We start from the raw sequence: 9,250 nt of genomic DNA, 5'->3' as shown, positions 1-9,250 counted from the left end.
GGCCTATTGGTCTCTTCCCCGGCTTGGCGCTTCGTATCATTCTCAATTGCTGTTTCGATATACCGATCTTCTGGCTTACGATTTACCTTTGGCACCGATCATTGACCACCGATCCGGATCATCCCTACTGTTTCGACTTCGGCTTCGTCTACGACTTACCTGGTATTAGACCTCGGCTATCATCTCGACCACGATTCTGCGCAACCCCACTGGCTCTCATCAACTACCTGGCTTTGGACCTCGGCTTCGATCTCCGACCATCCGTTCATCCACTTGGACTGGCGTCACCTTGTTACAGTTTCGTTGTTTGTTTATCCTTACATGAGCCGTTGACCAGCCCTGGGACTATTAAGTTGAGCAGCCGCCCCTAGCCCTCCAGGGTTAGAAAGCAAGGGCTCACTTAAGAACCCCGTGGGCCAACGAACCCCTCTCGTTGTTTAAGTTGTACCACTGTAACTGAAGAAGCAACTCTACCTACGCCTTCTAAGCGTAAGTCAAATAAATCACCTTTGTTCTAAACCATTACGCTTCTGTGCCTCACACCTCCATGCCAATAATCCCGCCTGTTCGTGTTCCAATTGCCAACCCTGGCCCACCGTGACCTTGGGGCCCGATTCATTCAGCGATTTTCCCCAACAAAGACCATTATCAAATTTTCCCTCAGTCTTCTTTTTGACAGAATAAATAAGTCTCATTCTTTCAGCCTTTCCTTGTAAGTCTTGCTTCCCCACCCCCTAATAATTTTTATTGCTCTGACTCTTTTCACAATGTCCATATTCTTGTTAATGTGTGAGACCCAAAACTGGGCACACTACTCCAGATGGGGTCTCACCACTGCTGAATATAGCAGTAGAATCATTCCTCTTGATTTGCAAGTAAGATTCCTGCTAATACAATCCAGGATGCTTTTGGCTTTTTTTGCAATAAAAGAACACTGTTGGCTCATACTCAACTTACGGCCCAGTGTAACCCCCATGTCCTTCTCTACAGTACTGGAGCCTACCTAGTCATTCTCCAGTCTGTATTTGTACACTCAATCCCATCATCCAAATCATTAATGGAGTTCTTGAACAACACCGGACCTAAGACAAACCCCCCTGGGGAGCCCACTTGATACCTTCTGCCAACTAAACACTGAGTCACCAATGTCTTCTTGTTGAAAAGAATAATCCAACCAGTTATGTAACCAAATTACAGCATTCTTGTCTAGTCCATGGCCATCTAGCTGGTGGCCTACAGGCTGCATGTGGCTCACACATGGTTAACATGCAGCTCTTGGGCTCCCACCCTGCTGCTATTGCCCTTTGCTCTGAACGCAGCACCAGCTGGAGCATTGGGCATTTACCTCCTTCACTTCCCTCACTTCCACTGCCTGACTTAGCCTCAGTGGGTCGGGTGGTTCAGCATGGTGCATTCCATTCACAGAACCTGTCACCTTGTAGTAGGTGGAAATCACATTGGTCAGGCATGACTTGTTCATAGTGAATCTGTAGTAGCAGAGTTCTTTTGATATCTAAGGTGAGGATCTACAAAAGAATTTAGGCACCTAAAGTGGGACTTTGACAGAATTTACACGTCTAAGTTCAAAATTGTATTCTCTGGATGATACCTCTTGCTAGGTGGCTGCCTAAATTACAAAGTTACCTTACTTTTTCATCTTAAAGTTTCCAGGTTATCTGGAGTTACAATGTTGTGTATGTCTTGACAGGGCTGAGAAATTCATATTGTGTCTAAAATAGTTAGAACTGACCTTAAAGTCATTCATGAGCTGATATATGCCAACCATTTACACTGAAAATGTCTAGATTTTCTTGCTAATAGCAGTCTACCTGAAGCCTGGAAACACCATTGAACTTTCTGGTGTAAGACCAACACATGCACAATCAGGAGATAAAATATGCTGAAAGTAGAGACTGGAACAGAACTAAGTGCCTTAATCATTAAATTATAGAGTCATGCTCCATCTTGTACCCTTTCTCTGTAGCCCAATAAATCTTGAATTCTTTGTTGTACTGCAGGATGGCATTAACAGGAAGGGTATTCAGTGACTCCTTACACAGGAAATGCTTAGTTAAATTTCCTGTCTGAAAAGTAAACTTAGTTTTCCTCTTTCTGAATTCTCTAAATACTTCTCTTTTACATAAAAGGGACAGTACCGACACCCTTCTCTTTTAACAGAAAGCACTGAGCCCTATTCAATTTTTCAAAAGAAACGTGGTAAGTTCCAGTCTTCATGTGATCAAAACAGGTCATGGATACCAAATAGACTGAGGAACCTCCCTGTAGCCAGCAAAGAAATGTGTGCACCCCAGAGAGAATTGGAATTTCAAGCACATTCCTGTGTAGCAAAATTTCCAGATGGCTACACTTAGGAGCTTCCTACTAAGTGTATTCATTACTTGTATCCTAATATGAGGAGTTTGCATTTGTATTAGATGTACAAGTATTCAAATCAGGGTTCTAAATACCACCTCTAGGGCCAGTCACTAAGAAGCTAGGCCTTTCAGTGACTGACTTTTAGGCACATGAATACTTATTTGGATCTAGCCCTAAACATCTCTACTCTTCATCAGTTTCAGTGTATCCCAGACATGGGCATGTACCAGATGGTGGGACAATTTCTTGATAACAGTAGGCTCAGATTTGTTATTTTTATTTTTCAGCAAATAGTCTTCAAACCCATGCTCGTGGGATTTTTTTCAATATACACTTTTGTAACAGCACCGCCTCCTATAATCAAGTGGTCCATATCCAGTGAGTTAGACCAGAAAGAGTTCATTGCTCTAAGTATATCATCTGAGAGTATTCTTCATTCATATTGCTTCCCTGGGAGTGAAGGTAATGTTTGTTAAAAGCTTCTTTGATATCCTTGTCTATGGGTTGCTTTAGGTTTATTGTACCTACAGGGAAAAATAAAATAAATTTATCTTTTTTTTTGCTGGGCTGAAAGAAAAGCTCTATTAACCAGAAAAGCTGTATATTGTGAGGACAATTTTTCATTATTCACTATGAAACTCCTTGCTTCAAAATCTTAGGCCAGTGGCTATGCTTTTCCAAAATCATCTGGGCATTTCTGTTACTTTTGCCCTTCAGAGATAGTTTCCAAACTCTTCATATCTGTGTTAATATTTCAATTTATTTTGTCCCCTAAAAATTAAATAATGAAAATTAAAGCTTATCCTAAATAAAGGATTTTTTTTTCTTATACACATTTTCCAACAGAATGGACTCATGAAAGACTATTTTTAACTTTTCCAAAGGAAGAAATGTATTTAGAAGTTAGTATATCACTTCTTTTTAGAAGCCCAAATTGTCACAATTATAAATGTTTTCCTTTCCATTACCTTCTAGAAGCTGAGGCAAAAAGTCAGTTCTGCAGTCTCACTTACACTGAAAAATTTAAATTTATTATATATCAATAGATGGGAAATCCCATATTAATGAATGGGAAATGCATTTTTACAAAACATATTATTTTTAAATTTTCAGCAGATGATCTGTGCCTTGGCCATTGTGAAAGTTAGCTAATCCATTGCTAGTGAAAAATGCTTGGCTTTCTGGATAATCAGGAGACTGCTCAACTGTATATAACAAGCACCTGGTGTGTCCAATGTATCCATGTCTGTTCTGCCGCTGAGTTCTTGCCATCTTTCTGATTTGTGTTAAGATTAGACAGCCTGAAACACATCATCTTTTGTTTGTTTTTGAGGAATTTTGGACAAAGATCCTGCAGGATATAGAAGTGCATTGCCAAATCTCTCTTATTACTTCAGACTTGTTTTAGGTATTATTTCAATGCTCTAAACATTTCAATGTGTAAACATTTTTTTTCGTTTGTGCTTTTATTTCCACAGAGAATGATGCATACCACAATTATATTACAGCTTCAAATTTATAATCAGAGGACAGGAAAGCAAGGTAAGCAAAGCGCTTTATATACAACAACAGCAAACAGATATGGGACAATCTTTACAATCAACCAGTCCTCATAAACAAAGATCAGTTAATCTGATTGTAGCATGTGATGTAGAATTTCACCTGATTTACAGGCACCTTTTATTTCAGAAATAATAGGACAGGGAGATATATTTATGAGTGCTGGACTGCTGTACATTTATTCTGAATAAGAAGACTGTATCATTTTAGTACATAGAAAGATACAACAGATTTTGCTCATTAGTAACTTCCTCATTGTTTAGCTTACATGTATTATTTAAGAAAAACTCTCAGCAAGAAGCATAAAATAGTAAAAATGATTAGAAAACATAAGGAAGGAAAATTAGAAGATTAAGAGATGTGCATAAAGAAAAGTGATTACTAGAGAAGAGAACACACTAATATGAGAATAATCAATTATTATTATTTATTCATATAATGCCAAGAGTTCAATATGACCCATAGAGATGATGCCTTCCCAAAGGGATTACAAGCAAAATAAATGATGTACAAATGAAGGATATGTGCTGGTTGAGAAATTTCTGGAGGTTTCAGTGTCTAACCTTCTTCTTCCAAGAAACATATATTAACAGTCCACAGTGTTCTCATTCAAGCCATAGCATGTTACTGAGACTACACTTTTCCTCCACAGTGGGCACGTCTACATAAGACACGGGTAGCTTGTCACTATTGCGCACTAGGGTCAGAAACAACTTGTGCACTGCAATGACTGTTCAGTACTGATGGTTACTGCACAGTCATTCAGTACTTCCTAAAGCAAGTACTAAATAACTATGCAGTTGGGCACACTTGTAGATGAGCCCAATATGATTTCTTCTTGCCCATATACCTAGGAAGTAAATCCAACTTAATTCTGGTCGAGTTTTATACAGCATTTAATATTCCAGAGATAAATTTATATGACACAAAGTAATTCAGTTTGTTTTAGACTCCTAGATTCATAGATTCATAGACTCTTAGGGGCTGGAAGGGACCACGTAAAATCATTGGGTCCAGCCCTGCTGCACTTGGCAGGAAAGACAACTGGGGTCAGGTGACCCCAGCGAGGTGACCATCCAGTCTCCTCTTGCAGGTTTCCAGGGTAGGTGATTGCACCACCTCTGGGGGAAGTTTATTCCACGGTCTGGATACCCTAACCATGAAGAAGTTTTTCCTAATGTTGAGGCTGAAATGGTTTTCCAGGAGTTTATGGCCATTACTCCTGGTTTTCCCCAAGAGTGCCCTGGTGAACAGTTGTTCACCGAGCTCCTGAAGTATTCCCCTGATGTAGCGTTAAGCTGCTACCAAGTCCCCTCTCAGGCTTCTCTTTTTAGGCTGAAGAGGCTCAAGTCCCTCAGCCTCTCATCGTATGGTCTGCCTTGCAAGTCTCTGATCATAAGGGTGGCCCTTCTCTGGACTCTCTCAAGCTTTTGCACATCCTTCTTGAAGTGCAGTGCCCAGAACAGTGGGTGCATCTCCACACGATGCTACATTGCCATAATGATGAGCTATGGCTACATAGCTCATCGCTATGTCAATGTAGCATCAGCAGGCAAGAACTGTGACACTGCCACTACTGGGAAGTAGCAATGCGCTACTGTAAGCTCATTGTTACTGTGCAGTAGGGCTGAAAACAACCCGTGCGGTGCTGGGATTGCACAGTACTGGTGGTTACTGTGCAGTCATTTAGTACTTGCTAAAGCACTACTTACTAAATGACAGTGCAGTAACAACGGTACAGTTGGGCACATGTGTAGATGTGCCCAGTGACATGTTCTTATTAAGCTAGGGTGCAGACCTTCTGAACATGCTCAGTCTTTGTGGAGATGCTTGCTGGTCCTTGCCAAACCCAGGGTAGATCACCGACTGTGCAGAAGAGCCAAAAATATCAGTTTCATGGCTGGGTGAGTCCTTTTGGGTGTGCAAGTGAACTAGAATCCAACCCTGTAGGTCCAAGTCACTTTTGGGCTCATCTCCTTTGTATGAGACACTGACAGTGCAATTTCCCAATATCGTCTATTTCACAATATCTCCATCTAGAGGTAAGAACACCATTTAGAGAGCAATTGGTTAAAGCTATTCGCAGGCAAACTGAGGAGACACCAATTAAAATAAACCTTATAAAAATTACCTTGTGTCACCTTTTAAGGTACTGTTAAGTCAGTCTGCATCCTAAGGTCCATTTGGAATGTCTTGCTTAACTGAATGTTATTTTTTTGCCATATACAAAAATTAAAACACACTTGCTAATAGTTTTTATTTTTTTTAGACTGCTACAGAACACTGCCTAATTTACTTAAAATCCAGAACAACTTGCTCTGTCCACTAGTAAAAAACCCACTATTTATGTATTAATTATAAATATATTATTTAATACCAATGCCATTAACTTATCTTGCTTGGAAGACAGGACATTTAGCACCCTTGTTGCAAGAAACATAAATTATAACTGAAACTAAAAGTGTATTGAACTCTTCTATTGTCACATAACTAGTTTGGTGGCTAATTGTCATGGGTACCAATGAATTTTTTCTGGTATATTCTTCTGTATGCATCTGGGAAGCCTTTCCTGTCATTCTTATCTTGTACTGAAATCTATTAAGGACTACTAATTTTGTCATGTAATATCCCTTAACAAGACAAAATGTGGCTCTGTCCATCTTGTTAGTATCCCATGAGAAGTTCTGACCCAGGTCAGTATCTTCTTCCCCTCTAGATACTTTGCTAGATTATATATACAGTTTTAAAAAACCACAGCTAGGCAAAATATAGTCAAAAGATGTTGTGTCATTACTCCTGTAGTCACTATAGTTAAATGCACGTCTCTTATGCAGATTCATAAAACAAAACATAGTCTTCCTGAGCATCTTCACTGTGCCTCCAATGATTCACTGACAGTAATTTCTACACCTGAGTTAATTCTACGACATCTGAGTTAAAGCTTTTAACTAGAGCTGAAAACAGTCCACAGGGCTATGAAATAGGACAGAGAGGCATTGTCAGGAATGGCTACAAAACAGCAAAATTGCAAAGAAAGGATAGTTTGAATAGTGGAACATCAAAACCATAGAAAAGGACAAAGAATCATTAACACATGTGGAAAGGAGACAGATTAGCTGCAACCAAGAACCAGGGACAATAAGCCATTAAGTCAATACAATCTCTCAGCACTGACTGAAGAGAAATGTTACTGACTGTCACATTGATCTTTGGCAAGTCTAAAGCTTTGTGAACTACTTATTGTATTTGATACTTTCTGAAACAGGTTCTTGGGTTTTAAAGTATGGGTGGAACAAGAATCAAAGTATCCAATGAACCACTGCATCCCCCTTGGATCCACCCTGTATGTGTAAGAGAGCACTTTAAGATCTGATAACATGTACTGAATGCAAGGAATACAGACCTTTGTTGATTTGTATAAACAGTTGAATACTGTTTAAGTCACTAATATTTGTAGTAAAAATATTTCTCTTCTTCATTGTATTGGAAAAGGGAAGTCTGTTTTCATTTTACTTTATGTGTGTGTGTATATGGCTATAATAGTACGTGCATCTTTGATACATGGCACTGGTTATTCTATTTCTAAGTAGAAAAAAAGCTGCAAAGCTTGGAAAATTTCCAGTGAACGCAACATGCAGAAGTTGATTGTTTGAGCAATATTACCAACTGAGAACAAGTAATCTCGGGACTCTGCTCTCTTAAGTGACTTCCTACTGAACAAAGTCCAGTTCACAGTTTCAAATTGCCTTGAAGATAGACCACCTCCTTAGGAGCAGTAAACAGAAGCATCAGACAGGTGATTCCAGTCAGAAGCACCAAATAGAAGACAAGAGCCACATCTACATGAGATGCTGACTGCACAGCTGTTGCTGCACAGTCATTTAGTACTTGCATACACAAGTATTTAATGACTGGCAATAACCAGGGTTACTGTGCAGTAGCATCCCCGAATAGCTTTTTGGTGACATTGACTGTTCAGTAGCTCATTATTACTGTGCAGTAGGGTCACATCATGGTTCATGGCATGTGACACTGCTGCACAGTAGTAATGAGCTACTGCGCTGTAGTAACTACCTACTGTGCAGTCACCATCTTGTGTAGACGTGGCCAAGGAGAAGGAGACGAGCAAGGTAGCTAACTGTGAGACAAGGGACACATCTAGATGAGATGCTGTACTGCATATTAGACAAAATTAATGTGCAGTAGAGGATCACCATCTACATGTGTGTGGCACTTACTGTGCATTAAATTAGTCTAATGTGCCATTGGCTAGTACCAACACATATAGGTACTAGATAAATGGCATATTAACTAGTGCACAGTAGTGCACATGTAGATGCTGACATCGGTTGTAGACTACCACATCAGCCACACCAGCAAGAAGTCAGCCTCCTGCTTGGGGCAGAGCCACATTACTAGGAGTTTTTCCAGTCAAGTAGCATGCCAGCTGTTGCCTGGCTCATGGGCTCTGTGCCCCAGCACTGCAGGCATGTGCTGGGCCTTGAAGCCCTGCAGACCCCAGCCCTGTCCCCTAGGAGTACATTTGCACAGAGTATGCCTCCTGCACACCATAGTGTACATCACCCCTGTGAGCATGTGGCAGCCAACACTAGCACTCACAGCCCCAGTCTGACCCTGAGGCTCCTGACAGCAGTCCCCATGGTGATCTCCCCAATGCTGGAGACAGCACCCCAGGGCCTCAACTAGATGGGGCAGGAGACTGTGTACCTCATCACAATGTGGGGCACTACAGAGATCCAACACTAGTTTGGCCAGGTCACTGGGGCAAATACCCACATCTATGAAGCCATATCACAGAGTATGCAGAAACATGCACCAGGGCTCCAGCTGCTAGTGCTGGGTGAAGGTCAAGGCCCTGAAGGCTCAGTGGGTGTAAATCACAGACCACAATCATTGATCCGGGGCTGCATACAGGTTCATGCCATTTGTGCAGCCACTGGACTAGATCCTGGAACAGCTGGGACCATGGCAAGGCCTACCATATGTATTTCATCACAGGCAGGCTGCTGGAGTCTGTATCATAGCACAGAAAAGAGGGGCACTCAGCAGGGGAGGGCCCCTCAAGGCACCAGTGCCAGGTCCTGGCATGCTTCCTAGCTGTGGCCTAATCTGGCAGCTTGGGGTGCCTGGGTGACCACCTTCCCTAGTTACTCCAGCACTGGGCTTCAAGGAAGGACAGGCTGGGGACGGTCTAAGCAGTGAGCACCTCCAGCTCTTCCCTGAAAGGGACCACTGCCTGGGCAGCCAGATGCTGTGCCTCCATTCCCTGGGCCACCACACAGGCAGCCACACC

This window comes from Gavialis gangeticus, unplaced genomic scaffold (genome assembly GCF_001723915.1).
Source record: "Gavialis gangeticus isolate Ggan-Ray unplaced genomic scaffold, GavGan_comp1, whole genome shotgun sequence".
Taxonomy (NCBI): Eukaryota; Metazoa; Chordata; order Crocodylia; family Gavialidae; genus Gavialis; species Gavialis gangeticus.
Note: the sequence above shows the minus strand (reverse complement) of the source record.